Source organism: Paralichthys olivaceus, chromosome 1, assembly GCF_024713975.1.
Source record: "Paralichthys olivaceus isolate ysfri-2021 chromosome 1, ASM2471397v2, whole genome shotgun sequence".
NCBI classification, from domain to species: domain Eukaryota; kingdom Metazoa; phylum Chordata; class Actinopteri; order Pleuronectiformes; family Paralichthyidae; genus Paralichthys; species Paralichthys olivaceus.
The window spans coordinates 24,603,626-24,611,884 of record NC_091093.1 but is presented as its reverse complement, the minus strand read 5'-3'; positions in this window follow the sequence as shown (position 1 = coordinate 24,611,884).

Below are 8,259 nucleotides of genomic sequence, written 5' to 3'. Positions count from 1 at the left end.
TACTTGAGGCAGGACCAAATAAAAATCTGGATCTAGTGAAATAAAATGTGGTTTCATATGGAGACTGTTGGGCCTCTGAGTGCCATTGTAGTTACATATGTATTAGAATCTGTGTGCAGCCTGAGATTAATATTGGGGCTTTTCCCATGAGACCTGCACCTGAGCATTTCAAGGTTGAGTTTTAAAAAGTCAGGTCACCAACCACTTGTGGTATTTAATCATCAGGATTGTTTAGGTTTTATTTTGCCAGCTTTTTGACTCCTGCCTGATTTCTACCAAGATCTTAGTGAGGTAGAGGTGATTGAAAATTTGTTTGTGGTGCTCACAGAATTGGAAAATTGCATCTAAATATTTGATGTCAACATCTCTTCCCACAAACCACGTCCCAGTTACTCTGAATAATCCCCAGATCCCACTGCAAATAGCAATCATTGGATCAAAGATATAGTCCCCATGAAAAAACACACCAACAGAAGTGAGAAAAATAGAGAAATTTTTTGTTTTTTTTGTTTTATATGAACTGACCCTTTAATAATTAATTTCCCAAGATAAAACCATGCAGATAACAATTTGTTGGGCCTATTGATTTGATCATATGTGAATATTGTCAGAATCCACATCTTTTAAATGCCTCATACGTGGTTGGATTAGTGGATGTAGAGAGTGTTTCTGTTCGTCTGTGTGTGCATCCCGAGTACGTCAGTCTGCCTATTGTACACATATAACTCTGAGCTCCAGAGACGTCAGCTCAGTGATAGTTTGTCTCTCTGTGAAAGAGCCAATTAAGCCTTCATGTGTCACTGCTCCCTGTCTTTTGCTTCGCTCCAGGATGTTTTTATCTGGTGCTGATTGTTCTCCTCTCCTCTGCTCTCCTTAGGCTTCCTCACATGCAGCTCTTTGAATGATGTGTCCAGTTGTTTATCTGCTTTTGACTGAAGGTAGGAATTTGTATTTCTCCTCTACATGCTGCCTGTCAGGGGGGCAGTTGTCTCAACAAGGCAGCTCGCCCAAAACTGACAAAACACAATGATACTCTCAGAGGAAGCGGCCTCCTCAGGAAAGACACTTGGACAGTCCAGTAGTCCAGCAGCTGCTCCTCTGAGCGACACTGAAACCGTTTGATTTCCTGTCATTCTAAAGGTATAATTACACAATTCTTTTATGAAACAGACTAGAGTACTTTGTCAAGTATGTGTGGGTGATTAGTGAGCGTTTCTCCTGTTGCTGCTTTTCCATGTCCTTGTACACGTCTCAACCAGAGACTCATCGTCTAATGCAGAAAGCCATTATGTGACTGTATCGATCATGCTAATGAAGCAAAAGAGCAAATTTATGCAAGCGGACATGGAGGTCAGGCAATGACACGATTGACAGCTCTGTGACAAGGACAGAAGGGAATGTCATTATGTGTGTGTGTGTGTGTGTGTGTCAGTCATTCTTGCATGTATTTCAGAAGATATCTGAGGGACATTACGCACACTCATTGGTGCGATAGTGCAAATACAGACACACATACGTACACATACATAAACTTTCAAATCCAATTCCCAGAAATGAATGCGACTTTTATTTAAGACTCCTTGTTCTGAGACACCAGTCGGTGGATGATTTGTGACGGTTGATGGGTGATGGATGCTGTCACCTTGTGGTGTCCCTGCTGGGAAGGGAGGGAAGGCGGCAGGGAGAGAGAGAGTGAGATTCATCTCGATCGAGTTCAGGAAATGCAAACAGCGGAAACAAAATGTCAGATTTGGGAATTGCGAACAGACGGCGGAGCGCGTACGTGGCGATGTGCATGTTTTGTAGGAGTGTGGTGGGTGTGAATGTCAGAGGGGAGAAGTGTTCTTCCCCCATGCTCTGTATAACTCACATCCATCAGGCAGATCACAGTATAAGACATGAGATATGACAGAGAAACACCACACATCTGCTGTTGCTTCTCCACACCCGGGAACAACAACCCTCAAGGAGTTAAGGCTGTAATTAGGATCATAAACTTACTCCAAGTCCGTTAGCATGACCCCCCTGGTGATACAGATCTGTAATCAGCATTTATGTGTGTCTTTATATGCTCGACTGTATTAATGTTGGTAAATAATCAAGTGATGGTTGGTTTATGATATGGTGCAACTCAAAGTGTGACAGCATGGCTAGACACACATTTACTTGTGTCTGTATGTGGCTAAACAACAAGAGAGTGAAGATTTCACATGACGAAAGCACATGCAGACATGCACTGAACTCCGGAGAATCTCCAGACAATCTGCAGAGGATGCCTGAACACAAATGTCTGAGCGAGAGCCTCTGGACTTTCTGCGGAGTTTCTCCAACCAGCCGCCTGGTAAACAGTCCACAGAATGTTCACGGGAGCCGATGTGAGAATACAGGAGATCGTCCACAGGATTCACAAGAAGCGAGTGAGCGTGCTGATGACATTTCTAACATGAGACAGACAAATATCTCAGGATGAAAAATCTGAGCAATGCATGTAGAAGACACTGACAGAGACGTCAAGAGAACTGTTGGTGATCTAAAAAGCCTTTTCTTTAAGTAACGCTCTGCAGGCGAGAACACTATGTCCAGGTTTTTTATGGAATCAAAAAACTGTCTATGATTAAGAAGGAACCCAGTAGTGAAATTTAGAAAGATGTGGACTTGCTCCCCTTTGAACATAAGTTCCTTTTTCTCTGGGGCAAGTCAAAGGATCCTCAGTTTATCCTGGAGATTAAGGAACTTTACCAGGATTGGCCTTGGACCAGCTCTAAAACCCACCGTCGTACAGTAGGAGATCGATGATCCTGTTCAATACTGTGAGCAGACGGATCATTTGGTTCATGGAGCCCAGGATGTCCCGGCCCTCAGCTTGTTCTGGAACATGTAAGAAGAGGAGATTAGAAGACAGACTTTCACGTCTTCTTCAACATTCAACTTTGCGAACCCTCTCCTGCTAAAAAGTGCTGAAAGAAATGAATAACTGCACAGAGATGATATTTATACAACTTACATCCCCGACCTGGATGTTGTTCTTGCATATGCACTTTGTATTAATGAGAGACGGGAGAAACTCTGCTGACTTGCAATGTGAAAACAGCACACACACACACACACACACACACACACACACACACACACACACACACACACACACACACACACACACACACACAAAACCTTAAACCTAACCTTAAACATGACCAATTCATGTCGTACCCTAATCTTAAGCTAAGTTTATATTGTACCACTAACTGTGACCATAGTTACTACTTTTCTAACCCTAAACTTAACCAAACCTCAAACTAAATATAATAGAACAACAAATACGTCTATAAAGAAGAAACTCAATACAAATTAAGTCCCCAAAGTATGATTCTCTTAGAATATAGGACAAATCCCTTGTGCTTAACGCACAAACGCTCTCACACACACACAGGGTTGAGTTCACACCTGTAGTTCATTTCCCTTGGGTCAAACTAAAAGCTTTTTTTTAAAAGTCTAAGCACTGACTAAAGATGAGTTCACTAATTGCTTTAAACATTTGGTCACATGTACAGACAGGAAACACATTCATCAGAACGTTTCTGCCTCATCAGCTGCACACAGACACAGCATGCAGAGCTTTATTTAATCTGCCGTATCATCATTGCATGAGCATTTTATAAACTGGTGCAACTGAGAAATGTTCATTAAAAGTTCATTATTACTGTGATCACATAATTGAGACAGAGGGAATTTAAAACTCACTTCTGTCCTCTTTTATGTGCGGATGATCTGTTTGGGTAGATCTCGGGAGGCTAAACTGTGAAGCCAGTTCTGTATGGAAGCACAGACCGGAGGCTCGGTGAGATTTCATCAGATCCTTCAGATGAAAGAACCCTCTTGACAGAAAGATTTTTAAAAGTTTCCCTAATTTTACACAACCTGCAAAACTGAACTGAAACTTGATATGTTTACCCAATCTGTTTGGTCATAACATCCCCATTAAATCATGGCTGCGCTGAGAGCAATAATTTTATGTTCAAAGGATTAGATGTTTAATGTATTAAATTTTCAGCAACTGACAACACTGAATATTTTCTGAATAAAATACCTTTATTCACTGTGACTTCTCCTAAGAGTAACTGTGGCTATAGATTAATGTGACAGTAAAATCTCTCCCAGCAGCATATTTTTGTCTTTGCAGTTACAGCTTGGTGTGGTTTTGCTGAGGATCTGTCTGAAGACGTGAGGATGGCTTTGCTTTAATTGCAATAAGTGTTAACTGTTACTTCCTCTAAATGCTGCCCACTTGGGTTTTATTGATATTTGCTCTCATGTCATATCAAAGAATTAGTTCTCAGATTAAGCCATTAGCTAAAGATGATGTTTTAAACTACTCTAAGAAGAAAAACTGAGCATAAACACGTACTTCTGTCTGAATACTGATATGTTTATATGAATCAACCAGTGGGAAGTGTTCGCCCATTTAGTGCTTAAGGCTCATAAATTCTGCCTTTACGTAGAAAAAAAAGATATGTCTGTTTCAAATGATTTAGCCGTCATGTCCTGTGCAGGATTCTGTGCATCCTTTACGTTGGCATGGTTGTTAAGCAAAATAAGTCTTTCCTCAATAGTTCGCTGTGTAGATTGCCAAACTACTACGAGACAGTCTGGTCTACAGACACGATGTGAAAGTATAAACTGCACTTTGTTTTTTAACATGTGTACCTTTAACTATTTAGTTGATTTGGAAGGTGATACTCAAGCTCTGGATGTCTTGTCACTTGTCGACAACATTATCTCTTTGAGTAATTGTTTGTCAAAAAAGCGCAATAAGCTCTAGGATGGGTTAGCCCAGGAAGGATCCACCCATCGGAGGCTTCGTTTCTCGGGGATGAAAGGATGCATTTGTCGGCTTCATCTGAAGGAGCCTTCGAAATGCTATTTCCTATTTGTGCCACTGTGACACAATCAGTTTTCAAATGCAGCCTAAAAGAATTCAGCCCCTGAATCGAGACACAGCTGTTGTTGAAACATCTTCCCTATGTCTTATGATCATCTTGCTTGGATTATTGGCTACACTGCAAGTTGCATGTTGCAGCTGAATAGCTTATAGTAGTCCAGTCCATTCCAGCCTCCGTAGAGAGGACCCTCTCCTGATGTAAATGTAAAGTATTTAAATATAAAGGGTAAAGAAAAAATAACAATTTGTATAATTTAGATGAAACACAGTATATCGATCCACAGATCCCTTTCACCTAAATCTTACACACTGGACCTTTAAGTAATTCGTTTCTGTTATATCTATATGTGCCAGGTTTGCTTTGATGGTAACGATTCAGTGCAGCCAAACTGAATTTGGTAGAGAGGGGTCTGAAGGAAAGCCTGACAGTGTGTGGTACCCTGAGGGACTCCATGCTATCTTTTATTCATGCTAATTAGCCTCTAACTAAATTAACTTCCTCCCCCGTAATTTGCACAGAATGACGTTTCTAATGTGCATCCTCCCCCCATGTGCACACGCACATACAGACACACACTGACACACAACTTGAAGAAATATAATGTGTGTGCACAGTACATATACTATAGTGCCTGTGGGAAAACAGGGCTGAATATGTATAACAGCAGTCCATTATTGTTCTGACATTCCCATTTATCTTGTAGATGAGGAATAGATGAGGAATATGTAAACAGATGTATTGGTGTCTTATAGTGAAGCTTTTTTATTCTGTTGTTCATTCTCTACCTTTGTTATAACACAATTCAAACCTTCATAAGATATTTTATTTGAGACATTATTAAAAACATGCTCATTGACTACCTTGACATGGATTGGCCTTATTATTCTGACATTATTTTGTTTATGATGTTCACATGAGTTGCTAATAGAATTTTCCATTCATATTCCCATGTACATGTTACAGTTTGATTGTTGGAGCCAAAGTTAATATTTCTGCTCAGCAGGCAGTGTCTTATTCAGACTTAGTTGGGTAAATATTGGAATATTACTTTCCATGTAACTATCAGCCTTCATCTCATTTCATGTGTAGCTACATAATGTTTTTGTATATCAAAGTGTCCGTGTCCATTCATGTGTCGCTCTGCATTATGTGTACAAAAATAGCAAATATTTTTTGGAAGAATTTATTATTAACATATGTTTGAAACTCTCATGTTGACCTATGCTAAGTTAGCTTTTAACAATGACATTTGTTTTTTCACTTTGAGATGACAAAGAAAGATATCAAACAATGCATTGAGGGAGCTGATTGTCAGTTCAGTGAGAAATAAGTAAATGAAAATATCTTATTATTGTTCTAACTCCAGTAAGCAGGATTTCAGAAAGGTTATAAAGCCAAACAAAAACAGTTTGCAATCAAAACCAGGAAGACAGCTGAGAAGATCAGAGAGAATTTAACAGGATATTCAGTCCCTTTGGAGGGATGGTTTTTGGAGGGAAGACACTGTCAGGGTCACGCCTGTCTGCAGGACAAAGGCAGGACAAAGGCAGGACCTGAGCTGCCCTCGAGAACAATTTTATAAGGGCTGAGACGCTGTGGGACAGACAGTGAGCTGGCTGGAAGAGCAGGTCATGGAAAAGAACAACATGATCACAGCTTCAGGCATCAAACACAGGCAGGACAGAAAAAACGTCACACAGTGAGAAAACTTTGACCAAGAGGAGTCAGGTGAACGTCTGAACTGAGAGAAAACCAGACAGAGAGAAGGCATGAAAAGCTTGGCTGGGTTTTTATTTTAGTTCACGTGTTCATGTTGGGAGTCCTTCTACCACCCAAACACATGCAGCTGTAAGTAACTGGTACATACTGTAAATTATTACTATTAAAATACTGTGGATATTGTACAGCTACATCCTTATTTATAAAATGACACTACAGCCAAGGCTGTTATGAAGTATGAAGAGTGTTTTTAGTTTTCTTGTAAACCATAGTAACATTTTTGTGTCTGTAATTTTCTAAGAAAAGGGAAGTGTACTGATCAGAATACATATTTTTTTATGTACATGGATATTTTCTGTGCATAAAGCATGCAAACAAGGTTTTGGGGGGTCCAACAAATCAAATTCTACTACTGGTCTTCACATCCCATACTTTTCAAAAATGTTTTGTGTGGGTGGAACGATGCTCAAACTGAATGCAAGACATCTGCTACATGATTTTGATGGTATGAAACTTAAGTCTAAAACCAACACCTAGTTAAAACACCAGCTGCTAAACCTGCTGACCTCTGCACTACATGGAAGTTGCTTGAAGTCAAAGAGAAACACTTGTGATAATTTGCTGTACTGGCTCATCATTCTGTAAATAAGCTCACAGTGCACATGTATTTATATTTAATCCTCCGCTCTGAGACTCTCTCACTAATGCAGACTCATCCCCAGCCCCAGCTATCCATCACACCACATGAATCCTGCCACATATACATACGTACAACCACAGACCTTGGCTGGCGACCAGTGGCCTCCAGGTCACAGATGTCTGGGTGTGGGGGGATGACAGGAACGAATATTGATTAGATGGAGTGATAGCTCCCACTCTTACCCTCCAGCCCTTTACCCCAGTCTCAGACACATCCTTTTGCTCCAGATGGCAACCTTTAGTCCCTCTAATGGTAAATGGAAAACATGTATATGCATCTCTTCCAGTCTGCAGACCACTCTTAGATCGCTTTACACATATTTCTCATTTATCCATTTACACACACATTCACACACTGATATCACAGCATCAGCATCTCTGTCTGGAAATATGCTTTTTCAGTTTTGTCTGCAGCAAATGTGTTTTTTTGTTTGAAGTTGAGGGATCCTGTTGCTATAAATAATCCCTTGTTGGCTGTATGCAGTTAGCTTCCTCCATGTTAGCAAAAAAATCAGCCATGAAATTTATTTTGCTTAAAAATGGTTTCTGTCATTCTAGTAAGTTATAATGACGTCCTGTATGTTCAAGTGTTCATGTTTCTAATAAGTTTGTTTTAAATTAGTTATTTAATGTTATTAAAATGTAGTGAGACATCATGATTGACAGCTGAGACTGACTCATGATTGGTCGGGTGGGTGTAACTCCTGCACCTGTTATTGGCTAGTGCCTCCTCAGCTGGGAGTAGTTTCAGCCCTGAGAGGATAAGTGGAAAAACTAATGGTGGAGGATAATTGCAAGTCAATGTCAATGTCCATTGCATAATTACCATTGGTAATTACAGTAATCTGTGATCTAAAGATCTCTAAACATGTAGCACCAACTTGATGGCATATTCACGAGG